Source organism: Dama dama, chromosome 22 (genome assembly GCF_033118175.1).
Source record: "Dama dama isolate Ldn47 chromosome 22, ASM3311817v1, whole genome shotgun sequence".
Lineage (NCBI taxonomy): Eukaryota > Metazoa > Chordata > Mammalia > Artiodactyla > Cervidae > Dama > Dama dama.
The window spans coordinates 8327325-8343439 of record NC_083702.1 but is presented as its reverse complement, the minus strand read 5'-3'; the positions used below and the strand labels follow the sequence as shown (position 1 = coordinate 8343439).

Below are 16115 nucleotides of genomic sequence, written 5' to 3'. Positions count from 1 at the left end.
AAATTTCATACAGTTTTACCCAGCAAAAAAGGTAGACATCTTACCCATAGACAGATAATTTGGTCCTTCTTTAAAAAAAAAAAAAAAACTTTTACTAGGCTATAACTCACATACCATACCATAAAATTTGCCCTTTTAAAACGGACAATTAACTGGTCTTTCATACATTCACAAAACTGTGTCCATCACCACTATTTAATTCCAGAACATTTTCATCACCTTAAAAACGAACTCCATTCCCATTAGTAGTCAGACACACACACACCCTTCTCTGATGATGGAAGGCAGTCTAGTCCAACTTCCACACCCTTGAAAAAGTCACGGTTTGTGTACGTATCAGAGCAGTCCTACCTAACAACATATGAATACCGTAAGTTTCTTTGAGATTCAATTATATTTGCCAAAAACTCAGTTCACTGTGTTATACAGACACACAGTATGCAGTTCACTGTTCTTTCTCTTTGAAAAAAATGCTGATGGTAATCTGGTCATGAGTACTTAAGGGTAAGCTGGATAAAGTACCCTTCATTAGGCATTGCAAAGGTAAGTGCCTCACTGGAATGAAACAGATGATAGATTTTAGGGCACATGTTCCACCTCTTTTACTAAATGAGGTAAACAGCCTTTAACAAATAGGGCTGTGAAAGAGCCTAAGGAGTCTGAGTGCCACCAATCTACTGGCTAAAACACCAGAATTTTGTTTTGCAACTATTTTCACAGGACGTTAATGGATGTCCACCCATCTTTCAGATAACCTGAAAGCAAGTACAGTCACTGCACAGCTCACTAGTACCTCAAAGGAAGCTCCAATGTTTAATGGAAAACATAAGGTGTAATGAGGAAACCTGAGCTCCGTATGTGACACCAGGGGCCCAGCTTACAAACAGGGCTGTCATAACTTTGGTATCCTTAGCTTTCCTGGTGCCAAATTCTCCTGCAAAACTGCCTCAGGATATAAGTGGAGTGTTTCCAACTCAAAGCAATGGATTCTCCAGCTTTACCTCTGGCTGAATCACATACGCTCCAGGCACAAACATAATACAAAGAGAATGGCGTAAGAAATTAGCCTTGCAACTCAAGTAAAACACAGTAAAGCAGAACCCAAAAGGCTCTTCAAAGTGGATCATACAATGGTGACCACAGAGCATTTCACAGACAGTGCACAGGAAGCAACTGCTTATCTACATTTTTCACCCCACAGTGGTAAAAAATACAGTATTATATAATTATTTGTTATCTGCTGTATTTTATAAGTTCCTACTATTTTATAACCACAATTCTGGAAATAGTCCATCATGATAATAGAGTGTGATAGATTAAAATTTATTTTCCTTCTTCAAAGCATTCAGATTCAGGATGGCTGAGTAGATAAAGAGACTCTGTCTCAAAACCTTGTCAAAAGGTGGTAGAATTGCTGAATTTTAGGGTTTGAAGAAAGCTACAGGATTCAAGGATTTCAGATGATGGAGAAACTAAAGCTCAGAAGAGTTATTAGCAATTTGCTCAGAGTCACCAGATGAATTAATGGCAAAGCCAGGAGGAGAACCCAAACCTCCTGACTCCCAACTCTGCATTTCCATACATTCATGTTCCTTTCCTGCAAACAAATGATGAACTAGGTATGGAAGATTCTGGGCTATTTGATTCAGCACACTATCTTGCCTTCTAAAATGCCAAATCTCTCACACTGGCTTACCACCCACCTCCAAAAAAAGTTATAGCAAAATGCAGAGCAGCTACCATTTCTGCCAATCTGAAAGAAAGAGTACATCAAAAAAAGGGGTCAAGTGGTACACTGGAATTAAGGTGAGCATAGCAGAGTTGTGAGAATAGCAAATGAACAAATAAGGATGGGAAGACTCTGTTTAGGATTCAACATTACTGAACTCTAAGAGGGCTCCATGACATAACTTGTTCTAGATATCTGAAAATGGTGATTACCTTAACTTGTAATTTTTAAAGTTTTATTAAAACACATAGACTAGAAGTATTAAAAAATGCAATAGTCAGTGGGATAGTGTTACCAGAATAATATTTTTAAATCATCTTCAGGGAATTCCCTGGTGGTCCATGGGTTAGGACTCTACACTGGTCAGTGAACTAAAATCCCAGAGGCTATGCTGCATGGCAAAAAAAAAAAAAAAAAAAAAAAATTAAACCATCATTCATACAGTGGAAAGGAGAACAGAGTTGAACGGGGGTAGAACATGAGAGGAAACAGGGAGTGCAATTAGGAGGCTACTGGAGAAGTCTAAGAGAAATGAAGGTGGCTTAGCTAAAGTCAGTAGTGGAGTAAATAGATATTTGTGGAATGCAAGGATAACATTTAACTTATATGCAGAGTACATCATAAGAAATGCTGGGCTGGATGAAGCACAAGATGGAACCAAGATTGCTGGGAGAAATATCAATAACCTTAGATCTGCAGATGATACCACCCTTATGGCTGAAAGTGAAGAAGAACTAAAGAGCCTCTTGATGAAAGTGAAAGAGGAGAGTAAAAAAGTTGGCTTAAAAGGCGAAAGATTTATACGATCTGAAGAGAAACCAGAGTATAAGGAAGCTGTGATACATATACACCACGGAATATTACTCAGCCGTTAAAAAGAATTCATTTGAATCAGTTCTAATAAGATGGATGAAACTGGAGCGCATTATACAGAGTAAAGTAAGCCAGAAAGATAAAGAACATTACGGCATACTAACACATATATATGGAATTTAGAAAGATGGTAACGATAACCCTATAATGCAAAACAGAAAAAGAGACACAGAAGTACAGAACAGACTTTTGGCTGTGGGAGAAGGTGAGGGTGGGATGTTTCGAAAGAACAGCATGTATATTATCTATGGTGAAACAGATCACCAGCCCAGGTGGGATGCATGAGACAAATGCTCGGGCCTGGTGCACTGGGAAGACCCAGAGGAATCGGGTGGAGAGGGAGGTGGGAGGGGGGATCGGGATGGGGAATACGTGCAAATCTATGGCTGATTCATATCAATGTATGACAAAACCCACTGAAAAAAAAATAAAAATAAATTTAAAAAAAAGAAAAAAAAAAGTTGGCTTAAAGCTCAACATTCAGAAAACTAAGATCATGGCAACTGGTCCCATCACTTCATGGCAAACAGACTGGGGAACAGTGGAAACAGTGACAGACTTTATTTTGGGGGGGCTCCTGCAGATGGTAACTGCAGCCATGAAATTAAAAGACGCTTACTCCTTGGAAGGAAAGTTATGACCAACCTAATCAACATATTAATAAGCAGAGACATTACTTTGCCAACAAAGGCCCATCTGGTCAAGGCTATGGTTTTTCCAGTAGTTATGTATGGATGTGAGAGTTGGACTATAAAGAAAGCTAAGCACAGAAGAATTGATGCTTTTGAACTGTGGTGTTGGAGAAGACTCTTGAGAGTTCCTTGGTATGCAAGGAGACCCAACCCAGTCCATCCTAAAGGAAATCAGTCCTGAATATTCACTGTAAGGACTGATGCTGAAGCTGAAACTCCAATAATTTGGCCACCTAATATGAAGAACTAACTCATAGACCCTGATGCTGGGAAAGATTGAGGGCAGGGGGAGAAGGGGATGACAGAGGATGAGATGGTTGGATGGCATCACCAACTCAACGGACACTGAGTTTGAGTAAACCCTGGGAGTTGGCAATGGACAGGGAGGCCTGGCATGCTGCAGTCCATGGGGTCGCAAAGAGTCGGACACGACTGAGTAACTGAACTGAACTGAAGGATAGTTCCACATACACAAATCAACTAATACGATACACAGCATTTAAAAAAAATTAATAAAAACCACATGATCCTCTCAACTGATGCAGAAAAAGCATTTGATAAAATCCAACACTCTTTCACGATAAAAAAAATAATGTTCAACAAACTAGGAATAAATGGAAATTACTTTAACATAAGGAAAGCCATACAGAAAAAGCCCACAGCTAACACCATAAAAACTGAAACTGGATACTAAGATCAGGAACAAGGCAGGGATGCCCACTCTCACCATTTCTACTTGACAGAGTACCAGAAGTCCCAGGCAAAGCAACTGGGCAAGAAAAAAAAATAAAAGGCATCCAAGTCAGAAAGTAAGAAGTAAAACTGGACTTGTTTGCAGATAACATGTTTTTATATACAGACAACCCTACGGACTCCACCAAAACCCCGAACTATTAGAACTAATAAATACAGTAAAGCTGCAGGGTACAAAATTAATGTACACTAATAAACAAATTACCTAAAAAGGAAACTAAGAGTCCCATTTACAACAGCATCAGAAATAATAAAACACTAAGAAACAAAACTAAGGAAGTGAAAGACTATAAAACATTGACAACAGAAATTAAAGACACAAACAAATGGAAAGACATCTCATGTTCATGGATTGGAAGACTTGATATTGTTTAAATATCATTACTACCCAAAGAGATCACATATTCAATGCAATCCCTACCAAAGTCTCAATGGCATTTTTTATAGAAAGAGAAAAAACAATTCTAAAATTCATACTGAACCACAAAAAACAACAAATAGCCAGTTTTTAATATCAATTAAAAGGTGATATATATATATATAATAGGATATGATTCAACCTTAAAAAAGAAACTCCCTGTAACATGCAACAACATAGATGAACCATGAAGACACTTTACTAAGTGTAATAAGCCAATCACAGAAGCACAAATAACACATGATTCCACTTATATGTGGTATGAAGACTGTCAACCTCATAGAATAGAAAGGTGCTTACTAGAGACTAGGGAGAACATTACAGTGGAAGGTGTTAATCAAAATTTAGTTCTGTGTGCAAGATGAATAAGTTCTAAAGATCTGCATACAACAATGTGCATGTAGATAACATGCACACATGTACAGGATAACACTGTCCTGTACACTTTAAAAATCTGTTACAGGGTATATCTCATTTTATGTGTTCTTACATAATAACTAAAAAAAGAATTTATAAGACATAGACATAATTGGGAAATATTTTAAACCTTGGATTACAATCTCATGACCATATATCCTACAGCAGTATTTTTCATACTGCAATTTGTAATACAAAGGTCACAAAATCAACTTAATAGACCAAGGTCAGCATTTTAAACTAAATAAGATAGATACTATCAGACTGTACCACATGTAGTAAGAGTATTATTCCATGAAACTTTGGTTTCAGATATCCATATACTAATTGTATAATTGGATTCTAATATAAAATATGTCTCCAACTATGAGTCACAATCCAAAAAAATTTTGTGTAACATTCCTTAGGAAATTGAGACTACTTATCTTCCCTAAAATCTTTGTCAAAGTTCTACATTAGGCTCAAGTGAAACAAGCTACAACAAGCTCAAGTACATACCTAATATAAACATATTCATCTGCCAAAAAAATACATCATTTGATCTTTTAAAAAAGAACAGCACAAGCAATATTCAAGCATCATTGGAATGTTAGGCACAAATTACATTGTTTCTAATAACCATGGAGATACACAGATTATTAAAGGAACATAATGCTAATTTTCTTTAGCCACTAAACCATTCTAACCATTCAACTGCTCCTAACTTTAGGGATTAAACACCACCAGTGCACATTCACAGTGGCAATGCTTTCAGATTTTTCAGGAAAATATCTTACTCTCCCAAATAATATGCCTACTTCTCCTTGAAGAATTCAGAGATCATATACTACAGCTCTGAAAAGTTCTTTTCAGAAAACTTCCTGCCTTAAGCAATAACCATCTGTAAATAACTGAGGTAAAAAGTAAAACATTATCTACCAATTCGCCAAGTCTTTTAGGTTCAATCAGCTCACTTTCTCAACAGCACCACCACTGCCACTTTGGGTGGGAATTGCTTGGACTGTTATCTTGAACCCTGACCAAATCCAAGTGCTGCATGTCCTCCTTCCCCAACAGTCACCATGACAACCGAACGTGCACCATGCCCTTCCAAATGCCCTCTGCAGACATGATGCCTTTCCAACCGAGAACCACTGAAAAATGTCAATGATTCTCCTTAGTTAAGAGTGACGGCCACACAATGAACTGCGGCCTCCAACTCAGGGCAGAAACGTTGGGCAGCTATCAGTGCCTTGAATTTAAACATTTCCATGGAAGCATTAAGATCATGTGGTCTGAAGTAGAAAGAATATCTACCCCTTTTCTTCTAGTGGTAGGCATTTCCTGGCTGTTATTTTCAAAGTGGGATACAGCAAATGTAGACATTTAAGGGAGGGGCGGGAAGAAGGTTAACATATGGATTCTACAAGTATCTATTCAATACATTTCCCCCAAGTGTCATGAAGAAAAGGATGAGACAGAATTACAAAAGAAACATCTAAGATTATTTGCTTGGACCAAGTCTACAGGTACATTTATATGTTTATATGTGTGTGTGTGTGGTGCACAGACTTAAGAGAAAAGTCACTGAGTGATATGTGACAAGTCTTACCAGATTGAGAAGAATATGTAACACTTACTAAAGACCTATGTCCAGAAACCATGCCAAATGCTCATTTAACACCTGCAGCAAACTTATAGGAGGAGAAACTGAGGTACAGGAAGGTTAAATAACTTGTTCAAGACCATCTAGTGATTAAGTGGCTGAGACAGGATTCAGATCCAGATCAACTCCCGGGCCCTCACTGAGAGCTGTATCATTTCAAGGCACTAACAACTCTGGAGGAGGGGATTTTAAGAGCAGGAAAGAATTTATCTGAAAACTATGAAAAATGTTGAATACACTAAAGTTAACTATGAAAAGGTTATCAGCAAAAATGCCTATGACCCAAGAAAAATTAGATTTTCATCCCAAGGCTCTTAAGCAATCATATTTAAACTCTGCACTTAAAAGTTCATATTACAAAGAAGCTCAAATTAAATGAACTCTGAACTCCATTTTGCACATAATACTGTTTTAAACATTGTTAGCCTGTTTGGTGTGGCTTAGAGACATTTTTGTTCTAAAAAAAAATCTTTGCTTATTTGGCTGCACCAGGTCCCAGCTGCAGCTCACAGGATCTTTCAGTTGCAGCATGTGGGATCTAGTTCCCTGACCAGGGACCGAACCAGGGACGCCTGCATTGGGAGCTCAGAGTCAGCCACTGGACAACCAGGGAAGTCCCAAGAGACGTTTCTATTTTAACAACCACGTGACACTTATTACTTCAAGATATATAAAAGGAAATTACTGTTATTACCCTAATAGATTATACATTACAAAGGGGAAAAGGCAAATTTATAATGGATAAATCTGGCACACGAAAACTTAACCAACAGTGAGATTTAACATCACTGATAATGAAACTAACATCATGGGCCTCCTGACGTTAAGCACTGAGAAAGACAAAACATCTGGTCTACAATATCTACCCTGAAGTTATTCAAGAGGGAACAGATAAATTCAAATAAGGGATATTATGCAAAATAACTGGTTTCTCAAAATGCTGTTGTCATGGAAGACAACTCCCACTTCCTAAAAGAGAGCTAAGGGACCAGTATGGAGGAAGATATATGACACCAACTCTTTGGAAAAGACCCTGATGCTGGGAAAGATCGAAGGCAATGGAGAAAGAGAAGAGGGTGGCAGAGGATGACATGGTTAGATAGCATCACCGACACAATGGACATGAATCTAAGTAAACTGGGAAACAGTGGAGGACAGAGGAGTCTAGTGTGCTGCAGTCCATGGGGTCACAAGGAGTCAGACACGACTTAGTGACTAAACAACAAATATGACAACTAAATGCAATATATTTCTTGACTGAATTCTAGGTTTCAAAATTTTTAAAGTAATCTATAAAGAAGAGTATTAGAACAACTGGGGAAATAAACAATGTGGACTATAAGTTAGATAATGATAATACATCAATACCGTTTACTTAATGTGAACATTACCTAAAGGATTAAGATAGAATAACAGAACCATTCTTCATGGAAAAAGGAAGGAGCAATGAATCAAGAAGCAGAAGTCAGAGAGTAAGACAGGAATTCAGGCCACTGCAACTTAAACCCCTATCTTCCTTTTGGTATAACCTCAAGCACAAGAGTGCTGCTGGCAGAACTTCAACACCACCATCTCTAAAGTAAAAGCCCAGTGGGCAGGAAAGGTCAGTGTTCACTCACCCACCAGTATTTATTAAATATATGTGTGTGTCAGACTCCATGGCCACAATACACAATAAAAATAAGATTCTGGAATCAGTGCCCAGGTTTGAATCCTAGCTTCACCAAATCCCAACTCCACCACGTGCTATTTGTGTCACTTTCGGCAAATTACTAAATGTCTTAGTGCTTTGATATCCTCATTTTTAAAGGGAAGATAATAACAGTACTTACTTTAAAGAGCTGCTGTGAAGATTAAATGACACAAAACATGTAAAATGCTAGAACACTGCCTGGCATATACTAAACAACCCAGTAGAGGATAGCTAGCTGCTTTTTTTTGTTATTATTAGGCATTGGAGATACAAAGAAGATATATATATATAAAAGATTTGTGTGTGTGTGTGTGTGTGTGTATAAAAGAGTGTCAAATGCCTCAGAGGGGTCCTTCCCCAACACAGTGCCTGGCACAAAGAAGGTGCTCAACAAATACCTGATGAACCAATTAATATAAAGAAAGAAATATTCACTGATTTGGGACTTCCCTGGTGGCCTAGTGGCTAAGACTCTGCACTTCCAAGGCAAATGTTTGATCCCTGGTCAGGGAACTAGATCCCACAAGCCACAACTAAGAGTTTGTACGCTGCAATTAAAGATCCTGCCTGCCGCAACTAAGACTCATCCCAGCCAAATATTTTTCAATTAAAAAAAAAAAAGGATTCACTGATTTGGCAATACGGAAAAAATAGTGACTGGTGACTTCAGTGAGACCACAGGGTACCTAAATGCAAATTCAAAAAAGACACATTCTTTGGGTGGGCACGAAGATTGACAAGCAGGGCTCAGGCTGGACTTCAGCACCCCTCCCCACTAAAACACACATACAGCCTCAGGGCTGGCACAATGTGCGGGGAACAACTGCAGCTGGTTAAAAAGTGAACAGAGATGCGAAAGTGACGCAGCAAGTACAGACTCAACTCCTTCATAACCTGTCCGAGGAGGGAAACACAGACGCCTGGTATGGGGCGATTTCCCCAATTTTAAAAGTGGTGAGAGAATGGACCTAAAATGACAAAAAGATGATTAAATTTGATGTACAATAAGAAACTAATATAAAAATAAAACTGGGAAAGAACACATGCGATAGAATGCTGGGAAACTTTATAGGAAGATTAAATTTGGTGCAGAACTTAACAAAATTTATGGATGACTTTAAAGGACGTTAAAAAGTGGTGTTTACAAGAGATCTTTTTGGGGTGCTGGAAAAGTACCACTGTCATGCAATGATTATACAACTCTACAAATCTGCTGAAAATCATTGAATTGTACACTTCAAAAAGAGAAATTTTGCAGTATATAAATTACGCCTCAATAAGGCTGGTTTTTTTTTTAAGTGGTATTTGTTTGCTGAAATATGGAGGGAAAATTATACTATTAAGAGTTTCTCTGACTAAAGAAAGGAAGCAGCCAAGAGGAAAAGTACAGTAATTCATTGGACAGGAAAATAAAAAGGAAATTTTTCATAGATTAAGAAATACTAATGTTTTCACTTCGGCCCAATAAAGAACAGTATTGTATCTCTGGGTAACTATAGACCTGGCAAAGACCACGAAATCTTACTATCTTAAAGAGTATAAAGACAATAGATTTGGAAATCTTAAAATGTGGAATTAAGGAGAAGGAACACTTCGACTTACTTTCCTATCCTCCTTACTTTCCTATCCCCAGAAGAGAATAAGAATTTATTCTAATCTCACATTACTGCATGTATTGAGATACAGAGATAGTAGCCCCTCTGAGAAAAATTTTTTAAAATTTGAAAGCAGGCAATCAAAGTGTTTTAAAAGAACCTATGGTAATTTCTTTACATGTCTGATGACAACAGTCAATTCCCTCAGTCAGTCAAAACATCCACATGGGGTATTTTTTGGTATTTTTGGAGAATATTAATTTGCATTGGTTCAGGGACTTTTGCAGAAGTTTCCCAAAACAGCAGTACTATATTTTAAAATATTTACCCTATTTGTAACTACAAAGATCAAGCAAAAATGCACCTACAAACAACCATAATTCACATTTGCTTTGAGCTATGAAAATATTAACCTACTCTGACCTCCCCTGGCACCAACTCCAGCAAATCCTGGGTCAAGTCTCAGCTTCCAAAACAGCACAGGTGTCTCTAATTTCAGACCTGTGTGTCTCCTCTCTGACTTTGGCTAAATCAGTAGCAAGCCCAGAAAATAAAAACAAAAGGCCATGTCATGTAGGTACTTTCTCTCTTCCTCCATAAAAGAATGTTCCAGCAGATACAAATGAAATAACCTATTAATGTAAAATTCTATCTCTTCTGTGTATAAGAGTCAAAATAGTTCAAGATAGTGATATTCATGGTGTTAATCTATCTAGACTTGAAAAATTATAATACTGATGAACTTTAAAGTTTACAGTACCATGCCTAACCTTCAGTAGGCATTCAATAAATGTTTCTTTCCTTTCCATTAATTCTTAGAGTATTTCCATAAAATAGTTCCTGTTCATTATACCCGAATAAAAAGCAGGCAAATAAAAAAAGATAATTTCCTGACTGCACACCTAGATCAGACTGTGAAAATTCAGGCCACCAGATGATGATGAAGGTTGTTCTGCAAAAGTTAAATTTTACTCTCTCTGCCTCCCCCCTTCCTTCTGCTATAGAAAGTGGCTCGACTGTTTTTCCCTGTAGCAAGATATCAGCCATTCCTGTTCTTTGTGACTGGAAGCCAGTCTCAAGAACCTGTTCTGTTCTAAGTGCAGGTGCAGCAAGAGCCCAAAGAACCGTCATCAGCCCACAGAATTCCATGGTCAAGTTCACAAGATTCCTGGTTGGAAGATCGTGGGGAGTACTGCCATTGGTTTTTTGGTGACCAATTTCACCCTCCAAATGATCCAAGTTTCCTGCCCCAATGACGAAAGGGGTCTCCACACACCTAAGAATATGGAAAACAAACTACATGAAATGGCACTCATCTCTACTTTGACCGGAAGCGTTCTGCCAGAAATAGTCTTGCAGAGCTGCACGAAGCTGCCGTCTCTAACTCTCTTTGTGGGCATCTGATACAAGACAGATAAATGAGTCAAAGTCATAACTGGTGTACTTTTGTTCAGGCTCCGGAGCTTAAGATAGGAACACAAGCATGCTGTGTCAAATCAAACTCTAGTGGTTACAGACAGACAGACGATTCTGTCATCAGTAACAAAATTTATAGATGTCAGCAATAACTGGCTGGAGTTACAGTTGTCAGCATGGCCTGGCCACTGTCACGATAAGCCCTTTGATTGCATCTAGTCACCATTCACATAGGCTACTGAATTTTAGTGACCAGAAGAATTAGCTGGCCTGTCATCTCCCACTACCCCAAGCGAGTTTATACAGTGGCTCCAATACAAGAACTTCTGGTTCCTCAGGAGTGGGTCATAGGGAGTGGGGGTGGGGGTGGGTGTGGGTGTGTGTGTGTGTATGTGTGTTTTCATAGTTCAGTTCTATGACCACCAAATTTTCAAATTTGTTGTGCTGCTTACTGGCATTCAATACCCTCTGACAAGAACCTAGATGTAGTCCACAACACTAGACAACCTATCATAGGGCCATTACAGGGCCACGATAAGTGTTTCCCTAAATAATGACCAAATTCAATCAATCCAAGTTCAGTAGAACTGAAAATACTAACAAACACCTTAGAAAAGAAGGCAGGAAAGTGTAAATAAACCTGGGACCTACCTTGTTTACAATTCCCACAGACAGACGAAATTCAATTCCATGACAATCATACCCCTTCGATCACTAAAACACAAACAGAAAAATAAAAGTTCATGCCATATAAGCAGTTCTTCCACTTCCTACAAGGTGTTTGGTTTCAGAGGTGACCAGCTATTTATCTGCTTCCTATTCTTTCCACACCCACAACAGCAGCTGAGTGTCACTGGCAAAAAGGCCTGGATACATGGAGTTAGATACAGGTAACACTGACTGAACACTAAGTATATGCTAGGCACTATTCTAAGTGCTTAAATGTACTAATTAATTTAATTCTCACAACCCTATGAGATATTGATTAACTCATTTTACACCCAAATGACAACTGACCTGTACCTCTGAAAATTGCTCTTACTAGTGTTAAGAAATGCTTCTTAAAAATGCAGCCAATCTCAAAAAATTTTTTAAATGTAGGCAATCTCAACCACTGTAGCTGGGCTGTCTCAATGGTTGATGTCTATAAAATGTTCCATATTCACCCATTCATTTTATATTTCTTAAGTCCCCATGGTGGGATGAGCACTATCCTAGGTGTTAAACAGGACTCAGTCTCTGTCCTATAGGAGTTGAGAAACTAGTTGGGGAGAACATACTAAATCCAAGAAACGGTCCAAGAAATGGAATGTCCTATTATAATGTACACTCTCTTTGTGCAATCATTCAGTTTAAAAAAAAAAATCAATAACCTTTGGGAAAAGCAAAGGAAAGCTCCACAGAAGTGCTCTAAAGTTGGACTTCAAAAAAAAAAAGGAAGACAGGAGAAACGCCCTGCGGGCAGGGGAGTGAGAACAAAACCGTGACACAGAGACAGACAACCTGGGTCCTTCACCATCTGACCCCATCCAGTCTCACCAGCCTTTGCCCTTGTCCACTGGCCTCTCTCCCCCTCATTAATCATGCCCAACTTCTTCCTTCTAGAACGCACAATCTTTGATAGCTCTGTTGTTTCTCCTATTGCCTTGAAAGTTCCCCACTCCCCAACCCTTGACTTTTTCCCTGGTGGGTAACACTAACTAATCCTAGTACAGAGTAGGTACTTAATAAAATATAACCTCTGTTATAAATACTATTATTCAAGATTCCACTGAAACATTTTTCTATAACCTTTTCCAATTCTCCAGAGTTACTCTACTGACCTCTCTGCCACACCTGCATGGAATAATGGTATTTGTCCATTTCTCCACTAGGATGATAAAACATTCTCCTGTCCTCAGGTTTCTTTTGTGCTCATCTCTTACTTTTCTGAACAGGTAACATCTTTGATATGACTCTATATCCCCCAAGACCTAGTGTCTGGCACGTAATAGGTGCCCATTATGCACTTGTTGACTGAAGGTCCGACAGACTCAAATTTACAAAATGAATAACGATAGGATTCTGCTAAAAAATCAGGACTTTGGTGGTGGTTCCAGTGGTTAAGACTCTGTACTTCCACTGCAGGGGGTGTAGGTTCAATTCCTGGTCAGGAAAACTAAGACTCCACATGCCCAACGGAGCAGCTAAAAACTTAAAAATATTAAAAAGACTAAAAAGTCAGTTCATTTAGTACATTTAAACAATTCAGTTTGTCAGAAATTTAATGCACTTTAATATCTTCATGAATATGTATGCTACGTAATTATACCAACAATTCATGCACAAAAAGTCAAAGTGGATTCACCAAACACTACCAGCTGACTAGTTTTTGCTTGATAAAAAAATGAGGTCCTCATCCATGCCAATGGACAAAGGTAAAATTAACTGAATTGACTATTTAGATATTGTGGATGGTGATCTTTCTCATTGAAATGATCCAACTTCGTATGCAGTTGTTTAGTCTCTAAGTCGTGTCCAACTCTTTGTGACCCCATGGACTGTAGTCTACCAGACTACTCTGTCCATGGGATTTTCAAGGCAGGAATACTGGAGCGAGTTGCCATTTCCTTCTCCAGGAGATCTTCCCGACCCAGGGATCGAACTCATGTCTCTTGCTCAGCAGGCAAATTCTTTACTGCTGAGCCACCTGGGAAGACGTATGTATGTTTAAATAGGTATTTATACTGGCTTTAGTCACAGATGGTAGAGGTTACAAATTTAGAAGACCAATCATAAATTCAAGGTTTATTTATAGAAACTTTCCATATGGTAAGAGTTTAAGAAGTAAAACAGCAGCCTTTTTCTCTGCCCAAAGCAGAGGGTAGCAGAGTGCCAAAGGACCAGACCCTCTCTTGACTCTGCTCCTGACACTGCTCCCAGCAGAGGAAGAAACGTGCAGGCCAAGCAGGAGCCTCACTGGCAACCAGTCACCCACGGCAAAGGGCATTTTGCATGTCTGTTACTCAAGGTTTAAGTATTCATTTTATACAGGTCTGTGTTCATTGAAAGCACAATTTGTGGCTTGGAACTTAAAAAATGTTCTAATGTGCTAGTTTGTCCACACACTAATTGAGTCAGCCAGGTTTGAACATGCCAAGCTTAAAATACTCTCTAGATAGTTGTGCAAAGGTATGAGCTCAATCCTTTACTCTCAGGAAAAGGAACTCAGTCAGGGAGAATGACTATGACAATAGTATTTCAATGAAAGCCATAGCAGAAAAAGTCAACTAAATAGTTTCGAGTTACTATTTTAAAATATCATAATAGAAATAAGATACGTGCTAATGACAGATTTCTTACAATGATTAATCTCACTTAAAATGAGATCCTGGTTTTTAAGTTCCAAGTTGTCAGAGAAAGTATTTTGCAACTGATTTCTACATGAGACCATCTCATAAAAAAGTTGTTTTAGTCATCCACTGACTAAACCCCTTCAGAATCCAGTCTAACTTACTTTATATTGAAATAAATTAAGTGCTTTATATGAACAGTATTATAAGCAGAACTTTTTTACTCTATTATCAGCTTTAGAAAAATGCCAATAAAATTGGAATGACTAAATTTTTATAAATAAACCTCAGAAGCTCACACATCCGATCCCTTCCATTTCAGTTGGGGAACCAGAGCAGAAAGGGTTCAATGACCTGATAACAGGATGACTGGGACCAGAATCTGATTACTAATCCAATTAGTTTATTCTACTGCATACTACTTAACACACTGTTTTATCAAGACAGAACATGTTTTGGAAATTACAATGAAAGAAAAGTTTAAATACCTACACTTATTCACTAACTGAAAAGAAATTAAAAATTGTTTGCGCCCTAAAGATGTGAAAATGCTGTCCCTTAAAAACTTGAGCAATAGAAAATTACAGCAGTTATTTTCAATGCTTTTGGCTCAATACCTACTTACATAGAATCTTTGCTAGGAGTTTAGCTTTAAAAAGTTTTTCTCACCTTCCAAAGGGTATGGGAATGATTTTTCCAATCTAAGATGACATTATCCTTATCTTTTAAAACATAAACTTCCTACCCCAAAAAAAAAAAAAAGTAATTTCACAGAATCCAGGGTCATCTTTCAAACACATATTTCTTTTGAAAGAATGCTATTGTCTCATTTTAATTTGGGGGGAAAGAGATGCAAAAAACAGAAGAAAAGTAACAAAAATAAAATGGAAGGAAAAGGAAAAAGGGAAGAAAAATCAATATAAATGTTTGTCTGATATCAAAAAGGGAGGAGAAGAACAATTTTCAATTTAATGAATGAACTATAGTTTTTACACAAGCTCCTCTACAAGGTATGGTTATATAGCTCCTCAAACTGAACACCTAAAGGAAAAATCTAAACCTCGTTTTGCCTGATTCCGCTATCTGTTCTTTCTTCCACTTCCAAAGATAACAGCATTAAGTCAAGTGGGCCTCCTGGAACAAGAAAGGAAGTGAGGAATGCCAGTCCATGCAGCCCCGCAAAGTGCTGGTACTGGATGGAACTGTTAATACTAGAGTGCCCCGAAGGGAGACTCAAAGAGACCACTGTTCCCAGACTAGTCTACAGCCTCCTCTAGAACAGACCAGAAACGTGAGGAGCCATATACTCTGCGGCCCTTCACATGCACCAAAAGCCCTTCCTTTCCGATTATCAATTTAACCTGGATAGAAAATTTAAATAACAGTTAATATAACATTTAATTAAGATGTCAAGAGGAAAAAAGGAGCAAAACTATACATACTATATATACATACATATGATGGAGGAAGGGAATAAATAAGATCTGCATAGTCCAGTTATCAGCACAGCTGCAGCATTCAGCCTAACGCATGCCTGTGTGTGCATGCTCAG

The 16115-nt window shown here is 38.2% G+C and overlaps 1 long non-coding RNA gene across 1 annotated transcript in view; it reads right to left on the bottom strand.

Annotated features, from left to right (window-relative positions):
• The window catches only part of LOC133043547 (uncharacterized), a 76076-nt gene that overhangs the window by 29683 nt on the left and 30278 nt on the right, over positions 1-16115 (bottom strand). Inside the window, exon 2 of the long non-coding RNA XR_009689721.1 lies at positions 11883-11945. This is a non-coding gene — a long non-coding RNA (uncharacterized LOC133043547). The remainder of the gene's footprint in view (positions 1-11882; positions 11946-16115) is intronic.